At 36.2% G+C, this 11,613-nt stretch overlaps 1 pseudogene; it reads left to right on the top strand.

The window, feature by feature from the left end:
- The first annotated feature begins 2,752 nt into the window (after positions 1–2,752).
- On the top strand, positions 2,753–7,082 carry LOC132121850 (glucose-6-phosphatase catalytic subunit 1-like; annotated as a pseudogene).
- Positions 7,083–11,613: the final 4,531 nt, after the last annotated feature.

Here is an 11,613-nt window from a genome sequence, read left to right as displayed (position 1 = left end):
ACTGCGTTTCACCAATGCCTTGTTCAGCTGTCTTAGATCCAGTATGGTCCTGAGACTCCCGTCTTTCTTGGGCACTAGAAAGTATCTGCTGTACAGCCCCCCCTCGCTTTGAGCTCAAGACACAGGCTCTACAGCCCCTTTGCTCAACAGTTTTGATATTTCGGCCCGAAGTATGTGTGCTACTTCTGTTTTGACCGTAGTTTCGACCCGCGCTAAAAAGCGCGGAGGGCGTCGAAAAAACTGTAGCAAGTAGCCTGTCTTTATAATGCCTAGCACCCAATCCGAAACCCCTGGAAGCGCTGACCATGCATCTGCATGAATGGCTAAGGGCTGGATGCGAAGCGCGCTCTGTTGACTGGGCAACGGCAGTGCTTGGGTGCGCTGCACCATGGGCGTTACGCCTGTGGCATTTGAGGCGGGGAGCGCGCTGATCACAGCGGGCAGATTGCTCCTCCTCGACCCCGTCCCGGCGCTTAACCGATTGAGGGAGGGCTGAGCGGGTCCCGTGGGACTCGTGATGTCTGCGAGTAACTGTGGGCTGCAAGTGTGCACATTTACCGTTTTCGGCTCGCTGTCTGCCTGGGCAGAGTGTACGTGCACAGGTTTCATTTTTACAGAAACCACGCGCCGTGTGTGACATATGTTTGTGGGCACTGAGGAGTGGGCACGTTTACTATGTGGCGCGCGCGACCGACCTGAGTCGATCTTATGGGCGCGAGCCCTGTGTGCAGGGCTGTGCTTACATGTGGAGATGGGCACTGAGGAGTGGGCATCGTCACTACATTTATAGCACCATCGGCCGTGGCCGGAACACCAGAAATAACACTCTTTTCGGGAAATATCTGGGTAGCTGTGATAACGGCTTTTGTGTGCAGGCAAGCGGGCACTCGTGCAGGCTTGTGCGTTGCAGAAGACGCTGAGACAGTCACAATTCTTGGAACTGCAACAGTGGCGCGCTTGGGTGAGAGCTCAGCCGCAGCTGAACTCTTACACCGGCGCTTTCCTAGCAGTGCTAGGATGACTTCGGGGCTTCCGGCTTCACCGTAATCCTCTGCCGCGGCTCCCGCGGCGCAGGGCGACGGCTGGAAGAGCGAGAATGGGGTCCCGAGCTGCGTTGCTGATGCTGTCGCGATGAAGCAGCTGGAGGCGGTGGGTGTGACTGAGAGCTTTGTGGGGCCGGTCTAGCGCAGCTCGCTGCAGAACCGGAGCGCTTTGCCAGGAAGTGATTAAACGCTTGTGACGCTTTCTGATCCTCGACGAATCTCTCGACAAACTCGTTGACAGACGATCCGAAGAGGCCAGCAGGAGTCAGCGGCGCGTCGAGGAACGCAGCGCGCTCAGACTCTGCGATGTCCGAAAGCGTTAGCCACAAATGTCCCGCTGAGATGCCTATCAGACGGCGCTTGCTTCCTTCGTGATCCAGCGATGCGTGAGCTTCACTGAAGAGATGAAAAATCAGGGGAGTCAGCCTTTTCGAGCTCCTTTTATAGGGTTGGGCCACACCCGTTTCGGCGGGAAGTGGCATGAAGGGCGCGAAGCGCCCTTATTGGTCTGATGTTGCATCAGCCTGCGCTCGATAGGCTGTGCAGTTGCCGCAGAGCAGCCAATGAGCGAGCGAGCCGTCTCGCCTATGGCTGTGTACTGCTGCAAATGCGCTTTACAAAAATTCAAAATTAAGGATAATTTTTTGCTTCAGTATTTCGTGAAAAGAGACTTTTGCCCGTAGCGTCTTAGCTAAGACGCAGTACGAGAGAACTCTCGTAAGAGAACCCATGTGAAAAAGAAGTGTGTTTAACTGTATTGAATGTGCACTTATAGTGTATCTAAAATATTTAAAGTAGATTATTTTACACATTATTTTAAGGTATCCTTGTTACAGTGTAATTATACATTTAAGTACTGAGTAATATTAATGAACTACGTGTACTTACTATATGATTAGGGTTTGGCTTGCATGTAATTATGAATAATTTATTGTTATTATAACAGTAAGTACATGTAGCATGTAACACGGACACCTTAAATTAAAGTGTTACCAAAAAAATTACTTGCAGATAATATAATATTAATGAAATATAAAATCAATGGCCACTTAATGGTGCACTTTTTAATGACGTCAAATTAAAAGTTTTACTGTAAAAAAATGTATTGTTTTTGTGTACAATATATAAATTGTATAAATTGTATTTGCTGTGTTGTCTAACATACTAAAGCACATGTAAAGTAGTTGATTTTATTTTTATTGTAATTTGTTAAATGAGATTGCATTTCTTTTTTCACTTACAAACATATTTTAAATACACCAAATACACATTTCAATAGAAATTACATTCAAGTATATTTGTGTTTGACATAAATGTTTGACATTACGCTCAACTTTAACCATATTTCAAAGTCAATATAAATAATTATGAACTTGCATCCTATTTACGTTGGTCAAAAAAGCTCTCTCAAATTCAACTAATTGCATCTGAAATTAATTTAAACTATAATACATTTTCATTTAATTGCAAATAAAAATCCAATGAAGTGTCCAAATAACATTACATTCAATTTGTACACAAGTATATTATTTCAATAAGTACTATTTTTTTTTTAAATATGCAAAAATGAAAAAACTTTTTTAAAGTACACAAACACAAAATGTAACAAGTCAGAACACGAATGGATCAATGAATCTGTCCAACAGGACAGTATGGTTCATTCGTTTTCCCACGATCACAAGCCAGACAGAACCATTAAAACTAGATCATTTGCATTAAATGCATCATTCCAAAATGTGAATGCAGTGACATCACACTCCATGAAACCAAATACAAAACTAATCAGTATGTCCACTCAGCATTTTATCAGTATGTGTCCCATCGACGTTATTACAGGTGAAAGGTCCTGAAATCGAGGGCCTCTGAGTTCGCCAGTCAACATGCAAACAAAACCAATCCATCTAGCCTTGAATAAAGTCCAGCTAAAACAGAAAACCGGGGTGTGACGGCTGGACGAAGCCTGGCAGGCTGCCTGCGCATCTGCAGCTTGATCCCCATCCCTGTGGCTTGTGTCTGTCCTCCGCTTTCCAGGGTGACTGTCCCGATCTCTGACTGCAGAGATGGACCTGCTCCACAGCTGCGGGGTGAACCTAGCTGTCTATTTGCAGACGGAGTACTGGGACTCTGAGAACCTGTTTCAGTGGGTCTCCTCTGCGGCAGATCTCAACACCACCTTCTTTGTGTTTTTCGCCATTGGGTTTCATCTGCGCAGAGACGTGGCTGTCAAACTCATCTGGCTGGCTGTGGTTGGAGACTGGCTAAACCTCGTGTTGAAGTGGTGAGATTGCTAGTGAATTTCTGAACTAACATTAAGAAATGGCAAGTAACACATAAAATGAAACATGAAGTTTTAAAGTAGAAAGACTGAAATAGTATTTCCTTGTTTGTTTCATTTCCATCTTAAAAAAAATAAATAAAAATACAGCATAATAAATTGGTGTGTTATCAGAAATGTTACAAATTAAATATTGCAGCACAAAGAAATTGTCTTTAATATTTATTTAATAAATGACTTAAATATTAATATGTTTAGTATTAATAGGAATAACACATTTTAAATTGGTAATGTAATTAATATATTCAATAGTGCACCAATTTATAACATTGTAAAAATAATTTTTGATGTCAAGTAAACATTATTTGAAAATACTGTTTCTGTGTTTCTACTTAAAGTAAATCATTCTTTGAAAAATATTTTTTCACAGTGTAATAAATTGGTGAGTTTTCAAAAATATAAATTAAATATTGCACAAGGAAAACATAAAACACAGTTTAATGATTTATAATTAATTAAATCATACAATAATTTAAATATTAATGTTTGAAATGAATAGAAATATCTTGATAATTTAATTTATAATATTTCTGATAACGCAGTCATTTATTACACTGTAAAATGTATTTTTCAAGATAAAGAAAATAATATTTCTTTAAAATTATTTAATTGAAATGAATTATTAAATCATGCTGTATTTTTTTCTTTGTACTGCTATTCTCCCTCTGCAATTACATTTATAATTGAAATGATTTTATATGGTGCATTTCCATATTATTTTATGATATATTTATAGGGTGCTCTTCGGTGAGAGGCCATACTGGTGAGTGCATGAGACTAAGTTTTATGGCCCTATAAAATGTCCTGAACTTCAGCAGTTCTCCATCACATGTGAAACTGGACCAGGTATATTACAGTATTTATTGCAAGGCTGAAATACTTGATTTTTATTGGTCAATCTCACATAATAAAATCATTAAACCTAAATCTCTATTTCAAGCTTGGTTGTTTATTGTGAAAGTTATGACATTTGCCAAGTATGGTAACCCATACTCAGAATTGGTGTTCTGCATTTAACCCATCCAAGTGCACACACACACGCAGCAGTGAGAAGAGAACACACCGTGAACACACACCCGGAGCAGTGCAGCTATAGATCCAGCACCTGGGGAGCAACTGGGGTTTCAGTGCCTTGCTCAAGGCCACTTCAGTCATGGGTATTGAGGGTGGAAGAGAGCACTGTTCATTCACCCCCCCACAACTCTTGCCAGCACTGAGACTCAAACCTGCAAACTTCGGGTTACAAGTCCAACCCTCTAACCATTAGGCCACAGCTGCCCGCATTTGTTTCATTTGCAGTCAAAATTTGAATTGGTCAATATTGCTCAATAAAATAAAGACCAACTGAATGTACAATTACAATGAGTCTAATTACTTTGAGTATATGCTGTGCATGAAGTACAGCTCTATCTCCGAATAAAATCTGCTACTCTGTAAACCGGTGATTATGCAATTTAATCACGGTTGCTGTTCTAATCTTTCATGTGGAAACGGATCTGCCTCTGGTTATCGTAGCATGTCAGTTCAAGGGCTGCATTGAATGAAGTCAAACATATTACTACTAATATTACACATGCCGGCGAGGATCCATTCATTCTTGACCTGAATTAGTACCCTGGATCAATTAACAAGTCTCATAAATTACCTGTCCTGAACTGATATTTTATCTAAATGGCTTCTGGTATTTTGCCCAAGTTGGTTTGTTGGTCTTATCTTGTTAAAGCTGGATTTAGCTGGTGTCTAAAACTCCTCCAAACCAGCAGACAAGTTTTATTCATCTCTAATCAAACAACATTTGTTTTCCCACTCAATCAATGATTTGATTTTTTTTCACCACACAAATCATGCTTGTTTGGTTTTTTTCTGTCAGGAAGCCCGTCGGGTCACTCCATGGGTTCTGCGGCCCGCAGGTGTTGGGTATGTGATGGTTACAGCAGTGCTTTCCATTCTCACTGAAAGACAACTACCCCCTTTACATTATAGGTCAGTCTGAGAGATCTGTGCCTGATCATCTAGGTTTAATGCTTCAGTATTACACACATCACACAGTCATTTCTGCTTTCAGAGTTTTGCAGCTGATGCTCTGGATGCTTCTGGGTTTGGCGGAGTTACTGGTGTGCATGTGTAGGTCTATCAGCCCATTTTCCACACCAGGTCAAAATCGATCAAAAATATAATTCTTAGAAATGCAATCATTGTATTTAACATGCATATCATTTTCAAGAAAAGTTTCATCAGACTTTCTTATGTAAAAAGTAAAAAAAAATAATAATAACTGAGTACATACAAGTGTACACATCTCATTTGTAAAACAAATTGTTATAATAGATTTTTAACGTAGTGTAAATAAAAAGATGTGTATTTTTTTAGGTAGGTTGCGCCAGATTAAATTTTGCAACCAGAGTCAGAGTTGTTCTAGTATCATTGATATAATTAATAGCATTTTCTTTGTTCTGTTTTTCACTTTGTATTTGAATGTCTGTAAAGTTTTTATTAACCTTAAATTTCAGTACATCAAGTTAAACTAAATTGAAATTAGAAATGTTTCTTTATTAACCAGCTGAAATAAAATAAGTTTTTAATTTTAGTTTTGTTTCAGCTAATGTTTATTAACTAAAATTAAATAACTGGTTAATAACTATTAATCAATATATTTTTTTTTACTTCAGTAACAAAATGTTTTTTTATGGAATTAGTTTTTAAACTATAAATCTCAACTGAATGTTTCTTAAATAGTATGGAGCTGTTTTATCAAAATAATTTTCTTAGAAATAGTAATACAGTATTTTTTGCGTCTTTTTTTTTTGGCCCCCAAAATAACAAATATACTTTTAATTCAGAAATTAAAAACATGCTCATCTGAAAAAGATTTCATTTAAATATTTTTACACAGAAATTGCTAGTAAATTTCACAAATAATTATAAAAACAGCAAGTAACACTGAACATGTAAAAAAAAAAAAATAATAATTATTAGTACACTGAAATAGTCATTTTTTCATGTAAAACAGTACAATAATCTTTGTTTATTTACAATTTATTTTTAATTACAGTGTATAAGATTCAAGCCATGTTTGAATTGCATTTTTATGCATTTCTGAATTAATAGATCCTGGAAAAAATAAGCATCAGTATATTCACTTGACAGTGCATCAGTGCTTCATGCAGGATCCAGGCGCTCTCATGGCTGCTGGTCTTTTATTTCCAGGTGTAATTGTAGCAGAAACATTCTCCAGAGTGCAGTGGATCTACAGCGCTGGTCTGAGGAAGTACCTCAGCGTGACTGTGTTCCTGCTCTTCTTCACCGTGGGTCTCTATGTGCTTCTGAAAGCCGTGGGTGTGGATCTGCTGTGGACATTGGCAAAGGCCCAGAAATGGTGCGTCAATGCAGACTGGGTCCTTTTGGACACCACCCCCTTGGCCAGCCTGCTGAGGAACATGGGCACTCTTTTTGGTCTGGGGCTTGGCCTCCACTTGTCAGGCTACAGGAAACACAGCAGCGTCTCTTACAGGACAGGATGTATTAGTGTGTCTCTGGTGTTGCTGCAGCTTCTGGACAAGATGACGTTTTCCTCAAGTAACAAGTTACTTTTCTACTCTCTATCATTCTGCAAGAGTGCTGTGTCTTTGGAGCTTCCCACTGCAATCGTTCCATATTTCATAAAAAAAAAACAAGCATGTAGTGCAACATTTGTACATAACTGAAACATGCAGTTTTGTGTTTTAACTGCTAATGCAGTACTAATGCAAACATTTTTGCAGTGCACTCTTTCTAAAATACCTCAGATGGCATGTACAGGATGGGTAGCTTTGAACTTTTAGTTTATTGCATGCATTTTATTATTATTATTATTATTATCTGCATTATGAAAACCAAATGTCCGTTTAAAAGAGAGCGAGAGAGAGAATATATTTTAGAAATGTAGTTCTTTGAAATGCTGTGTGTATTCATGTTGGTTTAAAAAAACATATTTTTATAACATTTTCAAGAACATTGTATCTTTAAAGTAAAGCAGTTTTGTTAAAATAATTGTAAAATAATCAGTTGTTTAAACTTCATTCAAAAATGGAAAACAATTCATTTAAAAATAATAAATGACATGATAATAAAATATTTTTAGAAAAAATATTTAAATATTCTTTAATTTAATTATTTAAAATTCTATTCTTCTCCTACAGTTTGTCTTTTAGAAACAATATTTAATATGAAAAGTTGGTCTGAATTATGAAAGACAAATGTCCGTGTTGGGGAAAATAAAATGTTAAAATAAAAAAAATTAAAACATTTTAAAAGTGTACCTCTTAGAAATGTATTATATTTTATACCATTGTCAAGAAAGGTTTCTTGTAAATATGGCATGTGGTAAATCAAATAAAAAATAACATTATATATCTTGAATATATCTAAATATTGCAAAGAAAAGATGTAATACATTTCTTAAAGCAAGTAAAAAAAAACAATTTTCATCGATATTATCATGAAAAAAAATAGATGATTTTATTTTTATCTTTGTTTTTTTTATTATAAATTATAATATAAATTATATATTCAATAATAATAATAATAATAATTTATACATTTTTGGGAGTTTTTATATTTTTATTTTTTAGCCTGAACTAACCTTGCCTTTCATAAATGGTATTTTTCTGGTAATATCTAAAGAGGTTTATTGACCTTGACACACAGACATTTGGCAGACAAAAGTTCTTCAAATATTAATAAGCGATGAAGCAATTTAGTTAAAAATAACTTTGACTTGTGTCCTTTTATTGAGACTTCTCGCCCATACAGTATGCCTTTTAGAAACTTTTGAACATTGGTCTACATTATGAGACCCAAATCAATAGTGAAAGTTTCAAGATGTTCGTCCTCACGAATATAACCTGACTATGATGAGTTTATGTGGCTGTAATCATCTCTTAAACAGATCTTTTTTTAAGATTAGCTGAGCTAGTTGTTGGTAAGCCTTTCGATTGCGGTGCCTCCCAGCATACCTTGTTATCTGTGAATGCTTTTAAAGACGGCTGCTCCATTCACTAACTAACTTTCATTCACATCTTCTGTTCAAAGGTCCCTCAGTCATGCTCTGTACATATGGTTGTCTTCTGTACATTGTTCATATGATGGGGATTATATTATAGGGATCATTCTGGTCCAGGTGTGTGTTCACTGCTGTGTGTGTGTACTTTGGATGGGTTAAATGCAGAGCATGAATTCTGAGTATGGGTCACCATACTTGGCAGTATGTCACGTCACTTCAGCTCAAAATGTATAGCTTATGTATAACACTGCATCCGTTTGGAGCTATACATTAATCTATACCAAAAACTTCTTTTAGACAAACAATTTTTCACATTAGATTAGATCTATTTCTTACAAAGGGATATTTTAAAATCGGAAACTAAAACAATTTTTCAAAACTACCATAAAAATGATTTTGATTCTTTATCGGAACATTCAGGTTTTCTTAAAAAAAAAATGTATTTGCATTTGTTGGATTGGATATATATCCAATATGTTTCAGCTGTATTGCTTTATATGTTTAGATATATTTAGAAGTGCCTACATGCATTCATAAACGTATGATATCTCTTGGCATCTTTTTATGACTTTAATTACGGGATATCATCTCTTACCATTTTTTTTTGTTATCTGTTACCAATCTGAATGAATGCATGCATATCTTTCAGATGAACTTATACTGACTACTTTAACTGCACATGATGCTGCATAATGAAATAATAAATGTTTACAGTGTGGAGACAGTGTTTGTTTCTGGTTCACTCATACATTTCAAACTTATCACCAAAACCTGTCAATGTTTTCCAGGAGTCCAGGTGCAGGGGCTTCCTACATTAGTGCACTGTAAAAAAATGTCTTTTCAAATGAATAAATAAATGGTTACTGTAGTATATTTTACAAGGCAATACCATTTAAGTCTTTAAAGAATTAATGTTTAATTCATTGTGTTGCTTACGGTTACTTTGTAATTGTTTGTGCAATCCAATAGTAATTTTTGAATGAAAGTGTTTTAAAGTAAATCCTACACTATTCTTTTTTTTTTTTTCAGTGTGTGAAAAAAATGCAAATACATTGTATTAAAAAGTGGGTTTTAGAAAATTATTACATTTATTTAGAACACAAAAGGTTTTCTTTGCATTGTTTAATAAAGGTTACGTTAATAAAAACAGATTTTTTTTCTGAAAAACATCCATATTGATTATTTCTCTCTTCTGAGGACTGCTTTTGTTTAAATTATGTTCTTCTGTAAGGGTTTGTGAGGGGCGTCGTTGGCCAAAGTTCAGAACATTTTGTTTATGTGGCTTGAGGCCTGGAGAATCTGTCCGGCCCGTTACATCACAGACTGCACAAACATCCTTATCAATGTTTTTCACTCCTTACTGAAGGTTACAGGTTGGACGTGTGCCACACAACACTGTTCTGTCCCAAACAATGCACCGGTTGCTTTTCCGTTGGTCATTGGCAAAATAATAATAATAATAATAATAATGATAATAATTAAAAAAAGAGTAGTTCAAGTTAAAGTTATTTATATTAAATGCAATTAGTCAAACTTTAAAGTGCTTTTCGGACCCATTTATGTAGGACATCAGTATCTCTATATGTAATTTCATAATTACATCTATTGTTTTTGAAATCTGGTTAGTCTAATGCTCAATGTTATATTAAACTAAAATATTTTTTCATGTCAGTCCTATTGAAACGCAGGTATGTCATGTATTTTGCAACCCAGTCTCACGGCAGTTCGTGATTTGGTCACGTAATTTAATCTATTTATTCGTGGCAGGGGCACGTTTATTTCGTTATTTTCGTAATGACAGCATGTTTTTTAAACTAATGCAATCCAATTGGATGCATCTTTCGTGCAACGGCACGATTCTTTCTGCCAGTCGGGCTGCAGCAGAGAAGCTGTTTAATCAACATTTATTCACGAGATCTTGTCACAGTTTATACATGTGCAGTGCTGCTGCTAGCCATTTTGGTGCCCTAACCATAATTCCTGGTATTTTAATATATTTGTAATTGCACATTTCTATTAATGAAGTTGCTATTTAGAATTTTTAAATGAATAAATATCAAACAACAGATTTAGTATTTCCACAAAATATTAAGTAGCAAAAACAGTTTTTAACATTGATGATAATAAGAATCGTTATTAATAACTAAGCATCAGTAATAATCAATCAGCAAATTAGCAATTAGAGTGATTACTGAAATATCATGTGACACTGAAGACAGGAGTTATGATGCTGAAATTCAGCTTTGATCACAGGAATAAATGACATTTTTAAATATATTCAAATAGAAAATAGTTATTTCAAACGTTAATATTTCAAACTACTTTAAACACAAAGATATTGTTTGACTCCAGACAACTTGGAATATAGTGGAAAAGTTGGATTTGCTGCTTTCATGATGCTTTTATGGTGGCTTTAAAAGCTTAATTCCCCATTCGTTGTACTGTAAATGTAAATGTATTTAAAAGCACAATCAGCATATTCTTCCAAATATCTTCTATTCCATAGAAGAAAGAAAGTCATTCAGGTTTGGAATGAGACCGCAGAATTTAAAAATGCTGCAAGAAATCACGATACATTCGCATTGTAATCTTATGATATTTAGCTTTCACCTCAGCAATTATTCCCTACTTATCATTTTTTTATCACTGCAGTACAGAGTCTTGAGTGGGTCTCTTCCTCTTTGTACGCACCGATAGACAAGATTTGGCCAATGGACTTCTGCATGCACACTGATACCAAGAGTCTGTTAAAGAGAGGTATAAGATTAAAGACTGCTTGACCGGTTTTCCGCTCCGTTGAATGAATGATCTATAATAAAATGGCAAAGTCTTTTACATGCACACACACACACACACACACACACAGGTCCACTTGGCCTAAGTCGAGGGGGTCACCTTTGCCAGCTGATGTAGTTGAATGAACATGGCACAATTCTGCTGTATAAGAAGACTTGAGCAAGAGTTGTCCTCACTGACCTGCCCTTCTGTGCTTGCAGGAGCGCAGGCAATAGATTGCATGTTTTGGAATTTGGAACGGGGGGGGGGGGGGGGGGTTTAAACAGCTGATAAAAACATTGTAATATTATAACTTCCAGTCAAACTAAGAGTCCTCCGTTTAAAAAAAAATATATAAAAGTTTTCTCATCTGAATCAGGAGAGAAATATGCAAAGATCAAGCAACATTACATGTGAAA

Source organism: Carassius carassius, chromosome 40 (assembly GCF_963082965.1).
Source record: "Carassius carassius chromosome 40, fCarCar2.1, whole genome shotgun sequence".
Taxonomy (NCBI): domain Eukaryota; kingdom Metazoa; phylum Chordata; class Actinopteri; order Cypriniformes; family Cyprinidae; genus Carassius; species Carassius carassius.
This window is presented reverse-complemented; position numbering and strand designations above follow the sequence as displayed.